The sequence below is a fragment of the Balaenoptera musculus genome, chromosome 11 (assembly GCF_009873245.2).
Source record: "Balaenoptera musculus isolate JJ_BM4_2016_0621 chromosome 11, mBalMus1.pri.v3, whole genome shotgun sequence".
NCBI lineage: Eukaryota > Metazoa > Chordata > Mammalia > Artiodactyla > Balaenopteridae > Balaenoptera > Balaenoptera musculus.
Genome location: NC_045795.1, coordinates 74,699,546 through 74,711,712, shown reverse-complemented (window position 1 = coordinate 74,711,712; position 12,167 = coordinate 74,699,546). Strand labels below are relative to the sequence as shown.

Genomic DNA, 12,167 nt, shown 5'->3' with positions numbered 1-12,167 from the left:
GAATTTTCTGTTAGAAGCTTCAGAAAGCAGTAGAATGGCTTCTGTTGATCAGAATCCACGTTATGGTCTTCAGTGCAGGGTGACTTTTCTCTGATCTGCTGTGGTCGATCAATGCTGTTGGTACTGAGAATCTAACTTGGTAAACTAGAACTACTAATTATAACACCATATGCTTGTTTACATAATATTATATCATTTTCAAAAACGTTTCCTGTCTGTTGTTGTACTTATACTTACGATAGCGTATGCCAGTATTACCATTCAATTCATGAGAAATGCAGGCTCCCATTGGTTGACTGCCCAGCTAATTTTCATAAGGCCAGTAAGGAGGAGAGGTGAATGAAGAACCAAGCCTTCAGCTTCTTGGACATCTTGTCTGTAGACATGGCTTCTCTTCTGGGTGCTAAAATGAAGTCAATTTATTCAAGTCCAACAATCAGGTGATCTTTCATTTCTGTAAATATTTAGTCTACTTATTCATTAAGTGGAAATTCAACAAGGGCAAACTTGGATCATTTTTCTTTACTTAAACTTTATTTGAAGTTAAATATATACATGTTTCTATGCTTTCGTGAAATTTTTGCTCACTAGAAAGTCGTTGAAAATTCTGGGGACTCAAAAGCCACTTCACATGTTTGTCATATCCAAAACAAAAGGATACATTTTAAATGATGTATTAATTCCTTAATTGACTATCAAATTCTCATGAAGCAGAAAAGAGTACATAGTCACCCTCTTTTTATATTATCATTTTTATTTTATATTTGAATGTTCAGTTTAATTAGCAGAATAGATAAAAAATAAACACCTTGTTCACATGCACTACTTCCATTTTCTATGTATTTTTTAATGATAATTTACAAAATTTTAGACTTCATAAAATGCTTTATCTGCAAAATAATCAATATAGGGCACTTTTACCTTTGGGGTGCTACATAACAGTGTCTTAAATATTTTTTCCTTCTCTTATTTGAGATATAATTGACATATTGCACTGTCTACATGTAAGGTGTACAGCATGATTTGACCTACATACATCATGAAATACCACAGTAACTTTAGTGAACATTCATCATCTCATATAGATACAAAATAAAAGAAAAAAACTATTTTTTCCTTGTGATAAGAACTCTTAGGATTTCCTCTCTTAACATCTTTTATATATAACATACAACAGTGTTAATTATATTTATCGTGTTATACATTACATCTGTAGTTCTTATTTATCTTATAACTGGAAGTTTGTACCTTTTGACCATCTTCCTGCAATTCCTCCTTCCCCCAGCTCTTCACCTCTGATAACGTCAATCTGATCTCTTTTCCTATGAGTTTGTTTGTTTTTTGAAGTATAGTTGACCTACAACACTATGTTAGTTCCTGCTACACAGCATAGTGACTTGGCATTTCTATGCATTACAAAATGATCACTGTGATAAGTCTAGTTACCATCTCTCACCATACAAAGATGTTACACTATAATTGACTGTATTTCCCAGGCTGTACATTTCATTCCTGTGGCTCATTTATGTTGTAACTGGAAGTTTGTACATCTTAGCTTCCCTCACCTATTTCACTCATTCCGCAGCCTCCCTCCCCTTTGGTAGTCCCCCTCTTTTTAGATCTTCCCATTTCAAAACATAAATACATGTAAGAGGAAAATGAAGGTCAAAAACTCTGGAAATATAGGCTTTTTAAAAATGTCTCTCAAATTAAGTTTGACCTTTTGCTCACAAATAATCATGCCTGGAAGGGCTGTAGAGTAAGAATAGACGTGTGTTAAGTATGTACATACTTAGAAAAGTGCCAGGGATGTTCCTAAATGGTTTCTTCAATTATCTGTGGAAATCCTTGGACCATGTTTTAGAAAATGGTTTAATTTTTTTTGAGGGATTATCATAATTGAAAAGGTCACAGGAATCAGCTCCATTACTAATGCATTTGTACTTGCCAAGGCTCAGTCATGGGGAATCTCTCTGGTTTTCACATTCAGTACTTTTCTTTTTGCTTTGTTGTTTGATAAGGGAGAAGAAAGTGTTGGCATGAAGGGGAAGTGAACTTGGTACCAACTTTTTTGTTGTTGTCGTTCCTGCAGCTCTGATCTTTGCCGTTCTTAAGCCTTGTTATCTGTCAGGCAAAGTAAGAGTACTACTACATTAAGGGTTTTAAAAATGAATCGATCATTCCATACTTTCAGAAAACACATTCAAGTAATCTTAAAGTACCATTCTTGTGTAGGCGATAGCTTCAAGGCTCCAGCATAACATATACATAGTGAAATATTTTAACCTTTCATTTCATGCTTCTCAACATTTTAGAAAGCGTTTTTCTGTTCATTTTAGTTGGTGCTAAAAAACATGCCTTCTAACATTTTCTTAATAGAACTAGTTGAGTGATGTGAAAATTATTTTGTTTCCTCAGTACAAATTTTTATTTCTAATATTAGGGCACATTTCTTAAACTAACAGTATAACTGTGGGTTCTTTTTTATTACTAGCCAGGGTAAAATTTTAAATATTTAATATTATTAAGTATTGCCAAGATGTAAAGGACAATATCCATTCTCATATAGTTTATCTTAGTCATCATGGGCTTTATTCTATGCCATTTCATGTCTTAGATATTAGTTCTGGGGGAAAATCTGAGGAACTCATTAAAAAAAGGGCAGGTGTACAATAAATTTATTTTTTTTGCTCCTGTATAAATATTTGTATTCTTTTAGCATCTATTCTTCTAAGCGTGTTTCCAAAGCCCAGTATTTGTTAACATAATAGTGGATAATGGTATTTAAGAGCAGGATCTTAGGCATCAGGGAATAATAAAAACCTGGAAAAGGTTGAACTAAGTAGCGCTCTCGTGCAATTTCCAAATTCTGGGGCTATTTCGCACTTCCTGGTATGGCATAGAGCTTGGGAACCTTGGGAAGCCAGCCTCACTCTGGTCATCTATAAAATAGGAATTAAAGTTTCTATTTTATTGGATGTTAAGAGGGTGAAACGAGATAGTTTATAGGAAGACACTTATTCCAGTATCTCCCTCCTGATGTTTAAACATGAAGTGATATTGAATCCATGTTTATGTTACTGGGATGTGAGCTAAGAGTTGAGTAGGAGCCCTTTGGTATGTTTCAGTTGAACCTGTGTGCCCATCACAGTGGCCTACAGTGAATACGAACACAGGTGATTCCACACTGGGTTAGCTCATGTAGGACATAGTTGGTGTCATCAGATTGAACAACAACAACAACAAAAAATACCTGTTGATATTCAATATATTTGTAAGGATGAGGAGAAACAGTCTTGAACTCTGGTAAGCTTGTTTTATGCATACTGTTTAACTCATTAATTCCTGGCATCTTTATATAAAGAGACATGTTCAGGGATTTTTAAGAGTAAAAAACTGAAAAACATATATTTTGATGAACCTGGGAATAATGACATAAACTAGGTATACCCAAAGTATGGAATGCTGGTAGGTAAAAAGTATGAGGTATGTTTCTGACATGGGAATGTGTTTGGAACATATTGTTAATTAATCACAGAAGTTTGCAAAACCTTTGCAAAACCTCTTGATCCCACATATGTACAATACTCTCACCCAAACAACACAAAAGATGTCTGTGTACGCGTATAGCTAAATGCATGGAGAGAGGTCTGAAATTGATAATAAAAGTTGCCTCTGTGGAGGGACGTAGATAAGGTAGGAGCAGTAAGGGAGAGTTTTTGAATTTTTCTATATTGTTTAAATTTTTTTACAGTGAGGATATTTTCATGTATTACTTGTATATATAACTGAGGGAAAAAAGGGAAGTAAAACACTCAATCATTTTGTAAAATTGGTAGCATCTAATTGATGGATACATGGGCATCTCCATTCACAAAAAAGGACAACTAGTGATTAAAAAATACATAAGAACCACTCCTTAAGGAAGCAATAAATTACTTACAGCAATAATTACACAATAACAAATTATACAACACTGAATTACTCAGTCCTAAACCCATTGTGCCAGGGCCCTTCACCAACCTTTAGTGATCATGAAATGAACTTCAATATTTAACAATGTTTAAGATTGAAGAGGTAAGCAGATGGTAACCTCTACTGGGCGTGAAGTGTAAGTGTAGTGGCGGGCATTGGATTCAAACAAGGAGTTTAAAGAGATACTGGTTTGCTTAATTTGTTCACTCTTCTGTTCATTCTTTTACTCTTTCATTCATTGTTTCCTGAGAAGCCGCTTTGTATCAGGCCCCAAACAAGCTGCTAGAGGCACAGACCCAAGTAAGAAACCATCTTTGTCCCCGTGGGCCTCATCCAGTGACAAACATTTAGAAAGTGAATTATAATTTCTTGGGAAAATACCAGTCATTAAAGCATGGAGTCAGTAAGATCAAAGCATTTAGAAGGGTGGCATTGACCTGAAAATGAGACAGGAAGGCTTTCTGAATGAAGTAGCCTCCACCTTGTGTTTTAAAATAAGCAAGAAGTACTCTGCAGACAACAAGCCTGTGTGGGGGGGGAGAGCTGTGTCCAGTAGAGAGCGTGTTTGGGGAATTGCATGCAACTGGGATTGCTGGAGACAAAATGCAAGACAAAATGTCCTCTCGGTTTTCCAGCAGAAGGAATTCCAGTCTAGCACCACTCTGTGAGCACTGAAGCAAACAAGAGCTAGTGATAGATGGATTTTTTTTTTTTTTTTTTAAATAAAGCACTGGGAGGATCGCTGTATTGAGTTTTGCTTTTTGCTTCTGCTTATTGTACCTTCCTACTGGAACCAACCTCTTTAAGGAACATAGTACGCTCTCTTTAGTCCAAGTAAGGGTGACAGCTTCCTGTCGTGATGTTTTCCAGGCTTCCCTTTATAAAAGTGTCTTCAGGCTGGGCTACCATTGCCATTTAAATTGCTTCATTGTAGACTGTCAAGGGTGCTGCTTTCTATGTGAACTTTGAGGTTAAGTACCAGTCTTTATACAATGTTCTCTTCTGGAGTTTCTCAGATATTTGGGAGGGATATACATTCACAAACTCCTTAACAGAGAACTGTCTTGCCAGTTAGTTAAAGATCTGAGTACGTGATGTTTTAATTGCTTTGAGAGAGAGGAAGGTGGGGAATGGCCTTTGAAGGTTACTGAATGATTAGGATCTAGGCTGGTCTGGTTTTAAGCAAATGGGTGGATTTGAGAAGCTATGTCTTCCTTTTGTTACTGTTCCTGCCTCATTTGGATTTACCAGTTAGAAAGCCAAATTGCTATAAATATAGTGTCCGTGAGTTTGTATGTGTTTTAGAATCTGTCTTCCATTCCCTCGGTCTACCAACTCAGAAGTCACATGTTATTTACACTACTCCTGGTGCTCTTGGGTCCCTCAAAGCCCCAGAATAAATTTATACTTGGGAAGGTAGGTATATTAAAATTAAAAATATACTTCATTATATCTATGATAACTGGATACAGTTATCCTCAAATGATGCTGAGCCATCGTTATTAAAGCAGGATTTCAAAGAGGGTTTAAAACCTACCAGTGTCCTATAACTAATACATTTGTGTTTCTCCAACAATACATAAAGAAGCAAGCAAGGAAGGTGACACCTGCACAATGGCCAGGGAGTGTAAGCTTAGCTTGGATCTTTGAGATTAAGAAGAGCTATCTCTTCTTCACAGCCTTATAGGTCAATGGGAAAAATCTTAAAAATCAATTCTTTCAGCAGCCAGGAACATCTGAAAGGAAATAAAAACTTGCTTATTATGCTGACATGGTTTAACACCAGCTAAGAATCGTAGAAATGAATTTTAAAGTGTGAAGTCTGGCAACAATACATTTTGCAAAATCTTTTGCTGGAAATGTAGCAATCACAAACTGTCATTTCTTTCTATATTAACCAGTAATCATCTTATCAGATATGGGGTATCAAAATAATACTATGTATATATGTGTATGGATATATTATACGTAATTCAAAGGAAACTTGAAAGTATTAATTATTCATTAATTATATTAATATGTGTAAGCGTTTACTTACTCATTATGTTGATCTATTTAATTCAAAGGAATTCCGTAGGTATTAAGTATTCATTAAAACAATACATAACTACATAAGGATAGTTTAACTTTCTAAGACATTAGTTATTCTTTTTGATGTTCATGCGAAATGTATGCAGTCTTCATGGTCAGATCTACTAGAGGCTTCATTGAATGGGTCTTCATTGGACTCCTACTTTTGTGGTAGGCACTATTGTAGGCCCAGGGAACATGCAAGTGAACCAGACAGACAAGGTTCCAATTTTGTCTGAGCACATAGTCTAGTGGTAGAGGAGACACTGATGACAAATGGCTTATCTTTAAAATGAGTTATTCAAGAAAAAAGATGATTTCCAAAAAATGATAAGGATTATGAAGAAAATAAAGCAAAAGAATGAAAGAACATAAGAGGCTGAGTAGGGAAAGGGCAGTGGAACGGGTGGGAAGGAGGAGGGCAAGGAGGGAGGATGACTTTAGATAGCATAGTCAGAGGAGGCTCTCCAGAGAGTGATGCCACCTGAAGGAGCCACCCGTGAGAACATCTGGGGAGGAGCTCTTCAGACTGATGGAAGGGCACACCTCAAGGCCCCGAAGTGCCCAAACGTTTGGCATGATTAAGGCACAGGGATAAGCCTTGTAGCTCTTGGGTAGTTAACGGGCAGAGCTGGGTACTGGAGGAGATCTGAGAGTGGTGAGCAAGAATCAGATCATAAAGGGCCTTTTGGACCAAGGCAAGTTCTTGGAAGTTTATTCTAAGTGCATTCAGGAGCCAATGGAGATTTTAAAACTTTTTATCACAAAAATTTCAAACATACACAAAAAACGGAGAAATATAATGACTCCCCATGTACCCATTATCCAGTTTCAGTAATTAACAACTCATGGCCAATTTTGTTTTATCTATGCTCTCTCCCCAACGCCATCACATAATTTGAAGTTTGAGGCCTGTCATTTTCTTTGTGAATATTTCACTATCTCTAAAGCATAGAAACTCTTTTTCAAAACAGAGCCACAGTACCATTATCACACCTATAACTTTTCAGTAATTCTTTAGTATCATCAAATATCTAGTCTCAGTTGGGATTTTTAGCAGGGGAGTGATATTACCTAATTTACAATTTTTTAAAAAAGAGTTTCTACCCTGTTGTATATATCAGAGCTTACTGGAAGCTGGGAGATCACCTATGGACTCTTTGTTTGGGTTTGGCATCAGTGTGACCCGAACAAGGGTGTGATGATGGAGACAGAGAGAACTGACCAGTTTTGGAGGCAGAACCCACTTGTTGATCTTTACTATAATTTTGACTTAAGACACCGAGTGACTGGGGGAGAATAACAATCGAGATGGAGAAGACTTGAGGAGAACAACTGTGGAAGGGGAAATTAAGAATTTCATTTTGGCCTTAATTTCACCTCTGAAAATGGAGAACAATTTTTATATCAACCTTAAAAAGAAAAAGGGAAGATGAATGGTATTATGCATCCACATTTATAGGTACTTACCTTTAATCCTGCTCTAGGATATATGTTAAGGGGAATGTGATAACGGAAGTAATAGTTTCTGTTCTTAAAAAAAGTATGGGTTTACTTGAAATCTATTCAGGTCCACTCAAGGAAAGCGTTTCACTGAGATTGCTTTGGAAGATAATAACAAGTCTGCGAAGTCTGGCTGTCCAGTAACACCTCCTTCCACCAGCCTACCACAAATACAGTGACCTTACTTTCTGAACCTGAAATTGAGACCAAGGATTTGAAGATTGAGAGTGTACTTAGGGACAGTATGCAAGGATATAGGACGTCAGAGCTGGCTTGGGGAAAAAACTAGAAACCTTAATTACTACGATCCCCGCCATTTTTACCATTAGTTTCCACTCAAAAATTCTCTGCAGACACTGGCCTCTGAATTGGTTTACCATCTATTATTAACATGTATAAATTAATGTATGATCATTGCTCATTGTTACCTGTTCCAGAAAAAGCCTCTCCCCTCCTCCTCCTTTTCCTTCCCCTTTCTCTTTGAAGCCTCACCTCGCTTTTGAGACCTTCTTTTTAACTAAAATCAGGCCCACCCAGGATTATCTCCCTAATTTAAATTTGAATGATTAGAAATTTGAATTACGTCTGAAAAATCCCTTCACAGCAACACCTAGATTAGTGTTTAATTGAATAAGTGGGCGTCATTGCCTAGCCATACTGTCCTCATCTATTTAAAAGGGATAATAGTTCTTGTTTGGGGAGTTAAATGATTTGTAGCTTAGCATAGTACTTGATACATGGTACCTCCTCATTAAGGATTAACTCTTCTATATGGTGGGGTGGGAAAGCCAAATGGTCATCACTTTATGGTGACAAAGAGGATCTGCCAAAACTAGATAGCATCTTGTTGACTGACAGAAGCTAGACACAAGAGTTCCATGCATATAAGACATGAAAATGGTAAGAATTCACCGGTTGTGTTGGAAGTCCGGATGTTGGTTACCCTTGAGGAGGTGGTCTCTGGAAGGCTCCATGAGGTGGGCTCTGGGGTGCTGATAATATTCCATTTCTTATTCTGAGTGTTGGTTATATGGAAGTGTTCAGTTGTAAAAATTCATTGAACTTGTATATGTATACTGATTTTACTTAAATAAAAATTTAAATACAATTAGATGATAGATACCAATATTATGGATAGATAACCTTGTTGTATGTGTCATGTAGGGTGTATATATGTGGATGTGTGTGTGTTTTATCATTGCACAGTAGGATAGTAAGTAGAAAAATCCTTCCTCCCAAATTACAAATATGGCAGTAGCTCAGAGGAAAGATGGGAGAGGGCCTTCATTAGCATATTTGACCCTATCTCATAAAATTATGTCTGGGGAGTTTCTGTGGCTGTATCTAATGAAATTAGAATGGTTATCAAAACATTTTGCGAATCCTTTTGGACAAAAAGGCATTCTTCTCACAAGACTGTTAACTCAGGGACCAGAGCAATTGAGTTTCCTTTTATGAACTGAACTTTTCTTTGCAAGGCCAGTAAGTTGTCTCTTTCAAAACACAAATGCAGTGAGCTTGCATGCTCATTATCTGCTTGTCTTATGCTACCTGTGTTTTCTTTTTTTATGATCAGACAGAGTCTAGGAAAGCAATTAAAAAAAAAAATCCTATGTCTGCACCAGAGTAATATGATCTGACACTGTTGTCTAAAAAGTATAAATGAGGAATTATAATATCATTTTACAATGATAAAGGTGAACATTTGCATTTCTAGATATTGGCTTGGATACCAATACATATTTTTAGTATATTAAATAAAATGTTATATTTCCCCTTAATATTTGACTGTTGACGAGGTCGTTTTATATTTTAAGTCAGCGGTGTCCAATAAGGCTTTCTGCAATGATGGACGTGTTCTCTTATCTGTGCTGTCCAGTATGGCAGCCACTAGTCACATGAGGCTATACACACTTGAAATGTGCCTCGTGAACTAAGGAAGCACTATATTAATATTATTTTATCTTAATTGATTTAAACTTAAATAGCCACATCTGGCTAGTGGCTAAAGTGTTGGACAATGAGGTTTGAAATCTAAGTAAAATATGGTGTTCGGACCCAGGTTAGTGGCTGACTGTGCTTAATTCTTTTCAAAGAACTTCTCAAGAGTTCATCTACATAATGTTTTTCTCAGCCTCATTCCTGGTCTTCTGGTGGAAAAGTCCACTTGTAAAGACAGAAGGAGGTCTCAAGGTTCTTAAACATACAGCAAAAACACCTACTTGAGTGCTTTTACCATTTCACCAATTCCTTCATTTCCTTAATCTCCTGGGCACTGTCCTTTCTCTCCCATCACAGGCTATGGCTGTCTTGAGGGTTGTGTTCCCAAGATTCTGGGACATAGTAAGAAGTCAGTAAGCAGTAAGCAAACAAAGGTCTGCCACATAGTAGGAGTTTGAAAATGAAGAGTTTATATTATTATCGTTGTTATTGCCACTGTGAAGCACAGTCTGGAGTGATATGGTCATCTCTTTGTGGTTTACTGTAAGCCAAGAGGTGTGAAGGATGAATTTACAATATTAAAAAAAATTTAATGATAAAAACAGCAAAAAAACCCTAAAAAAAAACAACTGACAGCTCTCTCTCGTAACCATCTCCACACTCTTCATAGTTTGTAAAACTTACTTAGTAATTGATTTATGAAACATTTTCCATTTTGTTTAAAAAATGTCAAGAAGAGGAGGCAATAATTAAAGAATACTGACTAAAGAAAGCGAGAAGAGCAGAATACAACGGTCGGTTCACTATTCCATAGACTCTGTTTTCTTTAATTAAAAAAAATTTTTTTAATTAAAGTATGGTTGATTTACAGTGTTGTGCCAATCTCTGCTGTACAGCAAAGTGACTCAGTTATACACATGGAGACATTCTTTTTTTTACATTCTTTTCCATTATGGTTTATCCCAAGATATTGAGTATAGTTCCCTGTGCTATACAGTAGGACCTTGTTGTTTATCCATTCTAAATGTAATAGTTTGCATCTACCAACCCCAAACTCCCAGTCCATCCCTCTCCCTCCACCCCTCCCCAGCCATTCCATAGACTCTTGGAGTTGGAAACCATGTTGGGTGTCAAGTCCCTTCATGTGAAGATGAGATAACTTAAGCACAGAGACCAGAACTAGTTGCTATGTAATACTTGTTTTATTCAAGGGTCTTGTAAGAATATTTTTGAACAGTGATCCATAGTTAACCTAATTGGGGATAAATGCTGTATATATTAAAGCAGGACCCCAAGAGTTGTTTAGTTAAGCCATATTCTTCCTTATTCCAGGAAATCACTGAACAGAGGCAGGTAAAAAACATATGCCACAAGACTTGCAGACAGCCCTCACATTTCAAGAGAAAATACAAATAATGAAAACATAACACACTTGAATTAAGCTATCTCCCTGGCAAGAGTCAGGAAACTTTCATTTCCTTACTTACCCGGACTTGGGTAATGAAAATATTATTTCCAGGAGTAGGAGAGTGGTCCTCTGGGGAACCCTGTGTCACTCACAAGCAGAGTTAAGGTATTTGAGTTCTGAAACATATGCCAAAAAATCCAATAACATGAAACAGCCAAATATGTTCATTTTTATTGAGAATCTCAGTAAATGTCATTTTCTGGTGCCAGTGAAGTTCTGTGAAACTGGTGGGGAGTGTTTGGGGATTCCACTGAATCATGGATGGTGGCAGCTCACCGCTCCCACCCATCTTTTTAATGTGTGTTGTGTTGTGTGGTTTAGTCCGGGAAGAAAGCTTATTTTGGCTTACTTCCTTCACACGAATGGGAAGAATTTTGATATGCTACGTATCTCTGAGCTCTTGTACGTTTTCTCATCCTCCTAACTGCTAGTTTATTTATTTATTTATCCTTAATATTTATTTATTTATTTATTTATTTATTTATTTGGCTGTGCTGGCTCTTAGTTACCGCACGCAGGATCTTTCCCTAGTTGCGGTGAGCCGGGGCTATTCTTCATTGCAGTGCGCGGGCTTCTCATTGCAGTGGCTTCTCTTGTTGCGGAGCATGGGCTCTAGGTGCGTGGGCTTCAGTAGTTGTGGCTCGTGGACTCTAGAGCGCAGGTTCAGTAGTTGTGGCGCACGGGCTTAGTTGCTCCGAGGCATGTGGGATCTTCCCAGACCAGGGCTCGAACCTGTGTCCCCTGCACTTGCAGGCGGATTGTTAACCACCGCGCCACCAGGGAAGCCCAATGTTATGTTTTACAAACAGAGGATCCAGCCACCCTGGGTCCCTTCAGCAAGGTAGACTCACAGAAATGTTGAAATGACCATTTTTCCTTTAACATGGCTGAATTCCTAAGCAGGGCTTTGTCCTCTACCAGTCCTGTTAATGGAAATACAAAGAAGAAGAAGGTTTTAGTTGGTCTTAGCCCAGAATATGCTGTTTATAGGTAATCTGTCCCCTCCCCCATCCTACCATTGTTTCAAGTTACAGCTCAGTTTTGTCGATCCCCAAATCACTGTCTTAAAAGAGGACAAATGTTGTGCTCACTTCAGCAGCACATATACTAAAATTGGAATGATACAGAGAAGATTAGCATAGCCCCTGCACAAGGATGACGAATTCGTGAATCATTCCATATGTTTTGAATTGGGAGATTGGGATTGACA

General features: G+C 37.3%; 1 protein-coding gene and 1 non-coding gene across 13 annotated transcripts in view; both read left to right on the top strand.

Moving 5' to 3' along the window:
- Positions 1 to 12,167, top strand: part of FHIT (fragile histidine triad diadenosine triphosphatase) — a 1,509,753-nt gene that overhangs the window by 979,125 nt on the left and 518,461 nt on the right. The gene's annotated exons all lie outside the window — the stretch shown is intronic.
- On the top strand, positions 12,041 to 12,143 carry LOC118904637. Its single transcript, XR_005022085.1, has one exon. It is a non-coding gene; the product is annotated as a U6 spliceosomal RNA (small nuclear RNA).